The 14,301-nt window shown below is 45.2% G+C and overlaps 1 protein-coding gene across 1 annotated transcript in view; it reads left to right on the top strand.

Moving 5' to 3' along the window:
* The first annotated feature begins 10,626 nt into the window (after nt 1-10,626).
* The window catches only part of tmem8b (transmembrane protein 8B), a 190,897-nt gene continuing 187,222 nt past the window's right edge, over nt 10,627-14,301 (top strand). Inside the window, exon 1 of the mRNA XM_036936604.1 lies at nt 10,627-10,812. The gene's annotated coding sequence lies outside the window, so the exon portion shown is untranslated. The remainder of the gene's footprint in view (nt 10,813-14,301) is intronic.

The following is a 14,301-nucleotide window of genomic DNA, read 5'->3' as shown; positions in this document are numbered from 1 at the left end:
GAGGGCTATATGAAGGGAGAGTAATCAGGGTGATGACTGAGGCTACTGAGGGCTATATGAAGGGAGAGTAATCAGGGTGATGACTGAGGCTACTGAGGGATATATGAAGGGAGAGTAATCAGGGTGATGACTGAGGCTACTGAGGGCTATATGAAGGGAGAGTAGTCAGGGTCATGACTGAGGCTACTGAGGGCTATATGAAGGGAGAGTAATCAGGGTGATGACTGAGGCTACTGAGGGCTATATGAAGGGAGAGTAATCAGGGTGATGACTGAGGCTACTGAGGGCTATATGAAGGGAGAGTAATCAGGGTGATGACTGAGGCTACTGAGGGCTATATGAAGGGAGAGTAATCAGGGTGATGACTGAGGCTACTGAGGGCTATATGAAGGGAGAAGCAGGTATGCTTAACGACGGGAAGCAGGTGTGCTTAACGATGGGCAGCAGGTGTGCTTAACGATGGGAAGCAGGTGTGCTTAACGACGGGAAGCAGGTGTGCTTAACGACGGGAAGCAGGTGTGCTTAACAATGGGAAGCAGGTGTGCTTAACGACAGGAAGCAGGTGTGCTTAACGATGGGAAGCAGGTGTGCTTAATGATGGGAAGCAGGTGTGGGTTGCCAGGAGCGAAGGATAGTAGACCGGTGACATCGAGCCGCCACGGAGGGAGGGAGCAGGAGTGGGCGTGACAAGCTGTGACGGTCATGGAACTTTGGACGACTGTAATTGGCCAAATGACCGCGGTCACCGTTATAATTGGTCGAATATCAACACATTTCTTTGGGGGGTATTTTTTTAATTTTCTCCTAACCAGCCCTAGTGCAGTATGTCACAAGGTTCCAAACCAAAGGCCTTCTATGGAACCACAGGATGTTCCCATAAGATGATTGTTGTGTTGCTACTAATCTCCATCAGACAGCTGTTAAAAGGCTCTTACTGTAAACCTCTTTAACATCCTGGCACCCTGAGCACCAATTAGACAGCAGACACTTTCCTCCCTTCCTCCAGATAATAACTGTGTCTGAAAGGGCACCCTGTTCCCTATATAGTGCACTACTTTAGACCAGAGCCCTATGGCACATTATTCCCTATATAGTGCACTACTATAGACCATAACCCTATGGCACCCTATTCCCTATATAGTGCACTACTATAGACCAGAGCCCTATGGCACCCTATTCCCTATATAGTGCACTACTTTAGACCAGAGCCCTATTCCCTATATAGTGCACTACTATAGACCAGAGCCCTATTCCCTATCTAGTGCACTACTATAGACCAGAGCCCTATTCCCTATATAGTGCACTACTATAGACCAGAGCCCTATTCCCTATATAGTGCACTACTATAGACCAGGGCCCTATTCCCTATATAGTGCACTACTTTAGACCAGAGCCCTATTCCCTATATAGTGCACTACTTTAGACCAGAGCCCTATTCCCTATATAGTGCACTACTTTAGACCAGAGCCCTATTCCCTATATAGAGCACTACTATAGACCAGAGCCCTATTCCTTATATAGTGCACTACTTTAGACCAGAGCCCTATTCCCTATATAGTGCACTACTTTAGACCAGAGCCCTATTCCCTATATAGTGCACTACTATAGACCAGAGCCCTATGGCACCCTGTTCCCTATATAGTGCACTACCTTAGACCAGAGCCTGGTCATTTGGGACTCGCACACCCTTCATCTCTTCCAGATAATGAAGGTGTCATATCAGCATCTTGACTGCCAGTCAATGGAACAATGGAGTGATGGACGTTTTCACTGGAGGAAGAAAAATAACAATTTCAGAGTCTTTCAGGTGAATCCACTTACTCCTAATGTCTTGTAAATCTGTTTTTATGATGATGACACAAGATGTGCAGGAAATTATCTTTCACTGCTTTTGTTAAACACATCGACTTTTTGTTTTCATGTCCTAGTAACCATTTTAATCCAAAGAGAGAACGTCTCAGTGGAAATATGATATAATATAATGTAGTACATTTTTATATAAGATATAACATCCTGCACGATGCCGAGAATTTTTTTTTTGTTGACAAAAACATTGTCATTCCTCATGACTGTCTTTACATGAAAAACATACTTATCCTGAATGACTGAAATGAAAAGCAACATTTCTCCTGATAAACCTAGTGGTTTGACGCTCAGCTTTTAAAGATACAGTGCCTTGCGTAAGTATTCGGCCCCTTTGAACTTTGCGACCTTTTGCCACATTTCAGGCTTCAAACATAAAGATATAAAACTGTATTTTTTTGTGAAGAATCAACAACAAGTGGAACACAATCATGAAGTGGAACGACATTTATTGGATATTTCAAACTTTTTTAACAAATCAAAAACTGAAAAATTGGGCGTGCAAAATTATTCAGCCCCCTTAAGTTAATACTTTGTAGCGCCACCTTTTGCTGCGATTACAGCTGTAAGTCGCTTGGGGTATGTCTCTATCAGTTTTGCACATCGAGAGACTGAATTTTTTTCCCATTCCTCCTTGCAAAACAGCTCGAGCTCAGTGAGGTTGGATGGAGAGCATTTGTGAACAGCAGTTTTCAGTTCTTTCCACAGATTCTCGATTGGATTCAGGTCTGGACTTTGACTTGGCCATTCTAACACCTGGATATGTTTATTATTGAACCATTCCATTGTAGATTTTGCTTTATGTGTCTCCCAGGTGGCTTGTGGCAAACTTTAAACGACACTTTTTATGGATATCTTTAAGAAATGGCTTTCTTCTTGCCACTCTTCCATAAAGGCCAGATTTGTGCAATATACGACTGATTGTTGTCCTATGGACAGAGTCTCCCACCTCAGCTGTAGATCTCTGCAGTTCATCCAGAGTGATCATGGGCCTCTTGGCTGCATCTCTGATCAGTCTTCTCCTTGTATGAGCTGAAAGTTTAGAGGGACGGCCAGGTCTTGGTAGATTTGCAGTGGTCTGATACTCCTTCCATTTCAATATTATCGCTTGCACAGTGCTCCTTGGGATGTTTAAAGCTTAGGAAATCTTTTTGTATCCAAATCCGGCTTTAAACTTCTTCACAACAGTATCTCGGATCTGCCTGGTGTGTTCCTTGTTCTTCATGATGCTCTCTGCGCTTTTAACGGACCTCTGAGACTATCACAGTGCAGGTGCATTTATACGGAGACTTGATTACACACAGGTGGATTGTATTTATCATGATTAGTCATTTAGGTCAACATTGGATCATTCAGAGATCCTCACTGAACTTCTGGAGAGAGTTTGCTGCACTGAAAGTAAAGGGGCTGAATAATTTTGCACGTCCAATTTTTCAGTTTTTGATTTGTTAAAAAAGTTTGAAATATCCAATAAATGTCGTTCCACTTCATGATTGTGTCCCACTTGTTGTTGATTCTTCACAAAAAAATACAGTTTTATATCTTTATGTTTGAAGCCTGAAATGTGGCAAAAGGTCGCAAAGTTCAAGGGGGCCGAATACTTTCGCAAGGCACTGTATATGGAGACGTTAATGTATTGTATACAGTTGAAGTCGGAAGTTTACATACACCTTAGCCAAATACATTTAAACTCGGTTTTTCACAATTCCTGACATTTAATCCTAGTATAAATTCCCTGTCTTAGGTCAGTTAGGATCACCACTTTATTTTAAGAATGAGAAATGTCAGAGTAATAGTTGAGAGAATGATTTATTTCAGTTTGTATTTCTTTCATCACATTCCCAGGGGGGTCAGAAGTTTACATACACTCAATTAGTATTTGGTAGCATTGCCTTTAAATTGTTCAGGGTCTTGTTGGTTCCAGATTTGGTGTATCGGTACCGCTTCCCATGCGGTAGCTTAGAAAACAGTCAATGACTAGGGTGGCTGGAGTCTTTCACAATTTTTAGGGCCTTCCTCTGACACCGCCTGGTACAGAGGTCCTGGATGGCAGGGAGCTCGGCTCCAGTGATGTACTGGGCCTTACTCACCACCCTCTGTAGCGGCTTGCAGTTGGATGCCTAGCAGTTGCTGTAACAAGTGGTGAGGCAGCCAGTCAAGATGCTCTCGATGGTGCAGCTATTGAACTAAACCCTTTTTCAGGACCCTGTCTTTCAAAGATAATTCGTAAAAATCCAAATAACTTCACAGATCGTCATTGTAAAGAGTTTAAACACTGTTTCCCATGCTTGTTCAATGAACCATAAACAATGAATGAACAATCACCTGTGGAACGGTCGTCACTAACAGACGGTAGGCAATTAAGGTTCACAGTTATGAAAACGTAGGACACTAAAGAGGCCTTTATACTGACTCTGTAAAACACCAAAAGAAAGATGCCGAGGGTCCCTGCTCATCTGCGTGAACGTACCTTAGGCATGCTGCAAGGAGGCATGAGGACTGCAGATGTGGCCTGGGCAATTTATTGCCCTGTCCTTACTGTGAGACGCTGGACAAGACAGGACTGGCAAAAAGTGCTCTTCACTGGCAAGTCGCGAGGAACTCTCAACCCGCACCACTAGAGCCCCGTCGATGTGAATGGGGGCGTGCTCGCCCCTCCGTTTCCTGTAGTCCACGATCAGCTTCCTCTGTCTTGCTGACGTTGAGGCAGAGGTTGTTGTCCTGGCACCACACTGCCAGGTCTCTCAGGCACAGTCAGAGCACAGATAACAGCAGACAGCTGTGAAGTAGTGGAGCCCAGTCAGAGAGTACAGTGAAAGGACAGGCAACGTCTGTTTTATTCAGGGGTATGTGTTCTCAGTCCTCTGACACAGGGCACTGCCGGCATGTCTAAGATTCATGGCTGCATTATTAACAAGACAGTAGAGGCCGAGCTATTAGGAAGCTGGAATGCCGCGTTTTAAAGGCACTGAGGAAGGTACTGCACTAGACAGAGTTGGCATCTTGCTCTAGCATCTTGTTTGATTCCAGTTGTTTCGGTTGGAGGATTCTTTCAGCAGTATGACTGGGGGGGGGGGAGGGTTTAGTTCACTATAAAGTATTAAACAATGAAACTCCCAAAGAAAGTCTCTCTCACAGCTTTTATTTTCTTTGGTAAAAAAAAACTATTCTGAGTCAAACCAGTTAATCCATGTAATCAGGTGCAGTCCAGGTGGTGACAGTAATTAGCAGCCAATTATACCTGGTCTGGTTCTGCCTGTCTGTACCCCACTCTGAAGGATGGAATCTGTCTGTCTGTACCCCACTCTGAAGGATGGAATCTGTCTGTCTGTCTGTATCCCACTCTGAAGGATGGAATCTGTCTGTCTGTCTGTACCCCACTCTGAAGAATGGAATCTGTCTGTCTGTCTGTACCCCACTCTGAAGGATGGAATCTGTCTGTCTGTCTGTACCCCACTCTGAAGGATGGAATCTGTCTGTCTGTACCCCACTCTGAAGGATGGAATCTGTCTGTCTGTACCCCACTCTGAAGGATGGAATCTGTCTGTCTGTCTGTACCCCACTCTGAAAGATGGTATCTGCCTGTCTGTCTGTACCCCACTCTGAAGGCTGTAATCTGTCTGTCTGTCTGTACCCCACTCTGAAGGATTGCATCTGCCTGTCTGTCTGTATGCCACTCTGAAGGCTGTAATCTGCCTGTCTGTCTGTATGCCACTCTGAAGGCTGTAATCTGTCTGTCTGTCTCTCTGTCTGTACCCCACTCTGAAGGCTGTAATCTGTCTGTCTGTCTGTACCCCACTCTGAAAGATGGTATCTGCCTGTCTGTCTGTACCCCACTCTGAAGGCTGTAATCTGTCTGTCTGTCTGTACCCCACTCTGAAGGATTGCATCTGCCTGTCTGTCTGTATGCTACTCTGAAGGCTGTAATCTGCCTGTCTGTCTGTATGCCACTCTGAAGGCTGTAATCTGTCTGTCTGTCTCTCTGTCTGTGTCTGTCTGTCTGTCTGTCTGTCTGTATGCCACTCTGCAGGAGAGGTGTAAAGTGTAAAGCAGTCAAGATGTAAAGTGTAAAGCAGGCGAGATGTAAAGTGTAAAGCATGCAAGGTTTAAAATGTAAAGCAGGCAAGGTGTAAAGTGTAAAGCATGCAAGGTTTAAAATGTAAAGCAGGCAAGGTGTAAGGCAGACGAGGGGTAAAGTGTAAAGCGAGCGAGGTGTAAAGTGTAAAGCGAGCGAGGTGTAAAGTGTAAAGCAGGCAAGGCGTAAAGTGTAAAGCAGGCTAGGTATAAAGTGTAAAGCAGGCGAGGTGTAAAGTGTAAAGCAGGCGAGGTGTAAAGCAGGCAAGGTGTAAAATGTAAAGCAGGCGAGGTGTAAAGTGTGTACAGCAGACGAGGTGTAAAGTTTAAAGCAGGCGAGGTGTAAAGTGTAAAGCAGGCAAGGTGTAAAGTGTAAAGCAGGCGAGGTGTAAAGTGTAAGGCAGGCGAGATGTAAAGTGTAAGGCTGGCGAGGTGTCAAGTGTAAAGCAGGCGAGGTGTAAAGTGTAAGGCAGGCGAGGTGTAAAGTGTAAGGCAGACGAGGTGTAAAGTGTAAAGCAGGTGAGGTGTAAAGTGTAAAGCAGTCAAGGTGTAAAGTGTAAAGCAGGCAAGGTGTAAAGTGTAAGGCAGGCGAGGTGTAAAGTGTAAAGCAGGCGAGGTGTAAAGTGTAAGGCAGGCGAGGTGTAAAGTGTAAAGCAGACAAGGTGTAAAGTGTAAAGCAGGCGAGGTGTAAAGTGTAAGGCAGGCGAGGTGTAAAGTGTAAAGCAGACGAGGTGTAAAGTGTAAAGCAGGTGAGGTGTAAAGCAGGCGAGGTGTAAAGTGTAAAGCAGGTGAGGTGTAAAGTGTGTATGCGCCTGTGTGCGTTGGGTGGAGTTTGATATTTTAGAAGCAACGTGCATCTTTTGGTACCACGATCCCATGCCGGTCCAGACTCCCAACTATCTACAATCACAACAGACGTTTTCATATTGACTTCTCATTTGTTGTGAAAGCAAAATAAGTCATTATTTAAAACATGTTTAAGGGTAGATCAGTTTTAATAGTGCAGATAAATTGTGGCTTCCATCAATGTAATTGTCTGCGTCAATTCCAATCTCCTTATATTTTTTTGTAAATATATTTATATATACACAGAAACAATCAAACGTTTGGACACACCTACTCATTGCAGGGTTTTTCATTATTTTTACTATTTTCTACATTGTTGAATAATAGTGAAGACATCAAAACTATGAAATAACACATATTTTTTATTTCCCCTTTATTTAACCAGGGAGGCCAGTTGAGAAGAAGTTCTCATTTATAACTGCGACTTGACCAAGATAAAGCAAAGCAGTGCGACAAAAACAACAACACAGAGTTACACATAAACAAGCGTACAGAAAATAACACAATAGAAAAATCTATATACAGTGTGTGCAAATTGAGTAAGGAGGTAAGGCAATAAATAGTACAATATTAGCTATGTAATTACAATTTAGCAAATGAACACTGGAATGGTAGATGTGCAGAAGATGAATGTGCAAGTAGAAATACTGGTGTGCAAAAGAGCAGAAAAGTAAATAAAAACAATATGGGGATGAGGTAGATAGACTGGATGGGCTATTTACAGATGGGCTGTGTACAGCTGCAACAATCGGTAAGCTGCTCAGATAGCTGATGCTTAAAGTTAGCGAGGGAGATTTAAGTGTCCAGCTTCAGTGATTTTTTTGCAATTCGTTCCAGTCATTGGCAGCAGAGAACTGGAAGGAAAGGGGGCCAAAGAGGAATTGGCTTTGGGGATGACCAGTGGAAATATACCAGCTGGAGCACGTGCTATGGGTGGGTGTTGCTATGGTGACCAGTGAGCTGAGATAAGGCGGAGCTTTACCTAGCAAAGACTTATAGATGATCTGGAGCCAGTGGACTTGGCGATAAATATGTAGCGAGGACCAGCCAACGAGAGCATACAGGTCGCAGTGGTGGGGAGTATATGGTTAGTTTACAGACTAAAGAGAGTTAACAGTCTAACCAGACACCTAGGTATTTATAGTTGTCCACATATTTTAAGTCAGAACCATCCAGAGTAGTGATGCTAGTCGGGCGGGCAGGTGCGGGCAGTGATTGGTTGAATAGCATGCATTTAGTTTTACTTGCGTTTAAGAGCAGTTGGAGGCCACGGAAGGAGTGTTGTATGGCATTGAGGCTGGTCTGGAGGTTTGTTAACACAGTGTCCAAAGAAGGACCAGAAGTATACAGAATGGTGTCGTCTGTGTAGAGGTGGATCAGGGACTCACCCGCAGCAAGAGCGACATCATTGATATATACAGAGAAAATAGTCGGCCCGAGAATTGAACCCTGTGTGTCCCCCATAGAGACTACCAGAAGTCCGGACAACAGGCCTTCTGATTTAACACACTGAACTCTGTCTGCAAAGTAGTTAGTGAACCAGGCGAGGCAGTCATTAGAGAAACGAAGGCTGTTCAGTCTGCTGATAAGAATACGGTGATTGACAGAGTCAAAAGCCTTGGCCAGGTCGATGAAGACGGCTGCACAGTACTGTCTTTTATCAATTGCGGTTACGATATCGTTTACTACCTTGAGCGTGGCTGAGGTGCACCCATGACCAGCTCGGAAACCAGATTGCATAGCGGAGAAGGTACGGTGGGATTCGAAATGGTCGGTGATCTGTTTAACTTGGCTTTCAAAGACCTAAGAAAGGCAGGGTAGAATAGATTTGGTCTACAGTAGTTTGGGTCTAGAGTGTGTCCCCCTTTGAAGAGGGGGATGACCGCGACAGCTTTCCAATATTTAGGAATCTCGGACGATACGAAAGAGAGATTGAACAGACTAGTAATAGGGGTCGCAACAGCGGATAATGTTCGAAAGAGAGGGTCCATATGGAATCATGTAGTAACCATGTATATTTGAGATTCTTCAAAGTAGTAACCCTTTGCCTTGATGACACCTTTGTACACTCTTGGCATTCTCTCAACCAGTTTCACCTGCCAGGAATGCTTTTCTAACAGTCTTGAAGGTGTTCCCACATACGCTGAAGACTTGTTGGCTGCTTTCCTTTCACTCCGCGGTCCAACTCATCCCAAACCATCTCAATTGGGTTGAGGTCGGGTGATTGTGGAGGCCAGGTCATCTGATGCAGCACTCCATCACTCTCCTTGGTCAAATAGCTCTTACACAGCCTGGAGGTGTGTTGGATCATTGTCCTGTTGAAAAACAAATGATAGTCCCATTAAGCCCAAACCAGATGGGATGGAGTATCGCTGCAGAATGCTGTGGTAGCCATGCTGGTTAAGTTTGCCTTGAACTCTAAATAAATCACTGACAGTGTCACCAGCAAAGCACCCCCACACCATCACACCTCCTCCTCCATGCTTCACGGTGGGAACCACATATGCGGAGATAATCCGTTCACCTACTCTGCGTCTCACAAAGACCAATAGCCTGGAATCACAAAAATACTTTTTTTGGAGGGATCCTAATAAGGCTACAGTGTTGTTTGGTTTAACTCTGAGATGAGATTTGCATATCAATGCAAAATAGGCTACTCTGATGCATATCCTATAAATGAGATCAGGGAACCACGTGAGCTCCACTGCCTACACACACTGCCCCGCGGCTGGAAAGATACGGCCCGTTACAATTTTCATGTGGCACGGGAGTACGTAGAATGTCGGAGCGCACTACAAGGAGCCTCCCCTTTTTGTGACAAAAATGACATTGTGACACTGCCCTACACTCCAAATCGTCCTTCCCCGTAGGGTATAAATCGGCATTAGGATGTCTGTGTATCTGAGACGTCTTGCAGTGGTGGTGAGACACGGCTGATTACTGAAAGACTGTGTGTGCATCCCAAATGGTACCCTATTCCCTATATAGTGCAATACTTTAGACCAGAACCCTATGGACCCTATTCCCTATATAGTGTACTACTTTAGACCAGAGCCCTATGTCATTCTATTCCCTATAAAGTGCACTACTTTAGACCAGAACCCTATGGCACCCTATTCCCTATATAGTGCACTACTTTAGACCAGAGCCCTATGTCATCCTATTCCCTATAAAGTGCACTACTTTAGACCAGAACCCTATGGCACTCTATTCCCTATTAAAATGTACTACTTTAGACCAGAGGCTGTAGATGGTTTCTCTGTCTCCTCCCTGGCCTGCTGATAGGAATGGTGGGGACAGGGGGTAGAGTGGATTGAGAGTAAATGCTGGATCTGAAGGCTGACTGTCTCACATCAACATGATTAAATCATTGGTTGTTAGATTCTGAGGAGAAAATCACCTAAACTGCATTAGAAGCAATTTCTCTACCCGCTGTCCCCTGCGTGTGTGTGTCTGTGTGTGTGTGTGTGTGTGTGTGTGTGTGTGTGTGTGTGTGTGTGTGTGTGTGTGTGTGTGTGTGTGTGTGTGTGTGTGTGTGTGTGTGTGTGTGTGTGTGTGTGTGTGTGTGTGTGTGTGTGTGTGTGTGTGTGTGTGTGTGTGTGTGTGTGTGTGTGTGTGTGTGTGTGTGTGTGTGTGTGTGTGTGTGTGTGTGTGTGTGTGTGTGTGTGTGTGTGTGTGTGTGTGTGTGTGTGTGTGTGTGTGTGTGTGTGTGTGTGTGTGTGTGTGTGTGTGTGTGTGTGGTGTCTGGGTGAGAATGTACGTTTTCGCCCGGAGAAATGTAACTAATCATTTCTCTGACTCGTCCTCCCCCTCCCCCTCCCCCTCTCTCTTTCATCCAGATTGTCACTTCGTAACAGACTACTTTACACGGACGCCTCGTAAGCTGAACGCGTTCCGGTCCTTCGCCAGCGTGGAGCTGTTCCACTTCAGTGTTCCTGAAGACACTGTGGTGGCTGTATGGAACCTCATCACCTTCAAGGAACAGGGAGGAACCTTCGGTGACAGCTGTCCCGACCGCAACGTCACAGTGTGAGTACATCTAACCCTAACCTGACCACAACGTCACAGTGTGAGTACATCTAACCCAAACCTGACCACAACGTCACAGTGTGAGTACATCTAACCCTAACCTGACCACAACGTCACAGTGTGAGTACATCTAACCCTAACCTGACCGCAACGTCACAGTATGAGTACATCTAACCCTAACCTGACCACAACGTCACAGTGTGAGTACATCTAACCCTAATCTGACCACAACGTCACAGTGTGAGTACATCTAACCCTAACCTGACCACAACGTCACAGTGTGAGTACATCTAACCCTAACCTGACCACAACGTCACAGTGTGAGTACATCTAACCCTAACCTGACCACAACGTCACAGTGTGAGTACATCTAACCCTAACCTGACCACAACGTCACAGTGTGAGTACATCTAACCCTAACCTGACCACAACGTCACAGTGTGAGTACATCTAACCCTAACCTGACCACAACGTCACAGTGTGAGTACATCTAACCCTAACCTGACCACAACGTCACAGTGTGAGTACATCTAACCCTAATCTGACCACAACGGCACAATGTGAGTACGTCTAACCCTAATCTGACCACAACGGCACAATGTGAGTACGTCTAACCCTAATCTGACCACAACGGCACAATGTGAGTACTCACAGTGTGAGTACATCTAACCCTAACCTCACCACAATGTCACTGTGTGAGTGGTTATTGTATGGAGAGAGAAAGAATATAGGGAGAGAGATTGAGAGAGATCAATAGAATGGGAGAGAGAGAGAGATCAATAGAATGGGAGAGGGAGATCAATAGAATGGGAGAGAGAGAGATCAATAGAATGGGAGAGAGAGAGATCAATAGAATGGGAGAGAGAGAGATCAATAGAATGGGAGAGAGAGAGAGATCAATAGAATGGGAGAGAGAGAGATCAATAGAATGGGAGAGAGAGAGATCAATAGAATGGGAGAGGGAGATCAATAGAATGGGAGAGAGAGAGAGATCAATAGAATGGGAGAGAGATCAATAGAATGGGAGAGAGATCAATAGAATGGGAGAGAGAGAGAGATCAATAGAATGGGAGAGAGAGAGAGATCAATAGAATGGGAGAGAGAGAGATCAATAAAATGGGGGAGAGAAAGATCAATTGAATGGGAGAGAGAGATCAATAGAATGGGAGAGAGAGAGATCAATAGAATGGGAGAGAGAGATCAATAGAATGGGAGAGAGAGAGATCAATAGAATGGGAGAGAGAGAGAGATCAATAGAATGGGAGAGAGAGAGAGATCAATAGAATGGGAGAGAGAGAAAGATCAATAGAATGGGAGAGAGATAGAGATCAATAGAATGGGAGAGAGAGAGAGATCAATAGAATGGGAGAGAGAGAGAGCAATAGAATGGGAGAGAGAGATCAATAGAATGGGAGAGAGAGCAATAGAATGGGGGAGAGAGATCAATAGAATGGGAGAGAGAGATCAATAGAATGGGGGAGAGAGATCAATAGAATGGGAGAGAGATCAATAGAATGGGGGAGAGAGATCAATAGAATGGGAGATAGAGATCAATAGAATGGGGGAGAGAGATCAATAGAATGGGAGAGAGAGATCAATAGAATGAGAGAGAGATCAATAGAATGGGAGAGAGAGAGATCAATAGAATGGGAGAGAGAGAGAGATCAATAGAATGGGAGAGAGAGAGAGATCAATAGAATGGGAGAGAGAGAGAGAGATCAATAGAATGGGAGAGAGGGAGATCAACAGAATGAGAGAGAGAGATCAATAGAATGGGAGAGAGAGAGATCAATAGAATGGGAGAGAGAGAGATCAATAGAATGGGGGAGAGAGATCAATAGAATGGGGGAGAGAGATCAATAGAATGGGAGAGAGGGAGATCAACAGAATGGGAGAGAGAGATCAATAGAATGTGGGAGAGATCAATAGAATGGGGGAGAGAGAACAATAGAATGGGAGAGAGGGAGATCAACAGAATGGGAGAGAGAGATCAATAGAATGGGGGAGAGAGATCAATAGAATGGGAGAGAGATTGATCCACTTATCAATTATTTAGCTATTTAAACACCATAAGTTAAACAAATGCAGATCACAATAGATAACAGATATCCCACAGCCCAGACCCCCAGCACCATAGATAACAGATATCCCACAGCCCAGACCCCCAGATAGATAACAGATATCCCACAGCCCAGACCCCCAGCACCATAGATAACAGATATCCCACAGCCCAGACCCCCAGCACCATAGATAACAGATATCCCACAGCCCAGACCCCCAGCACCATAGATAACAGATATCCCACAGCCCAGACCCCCAGCACCATAGATAACAGATATCCCACAGCCCAGACCCCCAGCACCATAGATACTAGATATCCCACAGCCCAGACTCCCAGCACCATAGATAACAGATATCCCACAGCCCAGACCCCCAGCACCATAGATAACAGATATCCCACAGCCCAGACCCCCAGCACCATAGATAACAGATATCCCACAGCCCAGAACCCAGATAGATAACAGATATCCCACAGCCCAGACCCCTAGCACCATAGATAACAGATATCCCACAGCCCAGACCCCAGAAAGATAACTGATATCCCTCAGCCCAGACCCCCAGCACAATAGATAACAGATATCCCACAGCCCAGAACCCCAGATAGATAACATATCCCACAGCCCAGACCCCCAGCACAATAGATAACAGATATCCCACAGCCCAGAACCCCAGATAGATAACATATATCCCATAGCCCAGAACCCCAGATAGATAACAGATATCCCACAGCCCAGAACCCAGAACCCCAGATAGATAACAGATATCCCACAGCCCAGACCCCAGATACTGTAGATAACAGATATCCCACAGCACAGACCCCAGATAGATAACAGATATCCCACAGCCCAGACCCCCAGATAGATAACATATATCCCACAGCCCAGACCCCCAGCACCATAGATAACATATATCCCACAGCCCAGACCCCAGATAGATAACATATATCCCACAGCCCAGACCCCCAGCACCATAGATAACATATATCCCACAGCCCAGACCCCAGATAGATAACATATATCCCACAGCCCAGACCCCCAGCACCATAGATAACAGATATCCCACAGCCCAGACCCCCAGCACCATAGATAACAGATATCCCACAGCCCAGACCCCCAGCACCATAGATAACATATATCCCACAGCACAGACCACAGATAGATAACAGATATCCCACAGCCCAGACCAATGGATAACAGATATCCCACAGCCCAGACCCCAGATAGATAACAGATATCCCTCAACCCAGACCCCCAGCACCATAGATAACAGATATCCCACAGTCCAGACCCCAGATAGATAACTGATATCCCTCAGCCCAGACCCCCAGCACCATAGATAACAGATATCCCACAGCCCAGACCCCAGATAGATAACAGATATCCCACAGCCCAGACCCCAGATAGATAACAGATATCCCACAGCCCAGAA

The sequence above is a fragment of the Oncorhynchus mykiss genome, chromosome 11 (genome assembly GCF_013265735.2).
Source record: "Oncorhynchus mykiss isolate Arlee chromosome 11, USDA_OmykA_1.1, whole genome shotgun sequence".
NCBI classification, from domain to species: Eukaryota; Metazoa; Chordata; class Actinopteri; order Salmoniformes; family Salmonidae; genus Oncorhynchus; species Oncorhynchus mykiss.
This window is presented reverse-complemented; position numbering and strand designations above follow the sequence as displayed.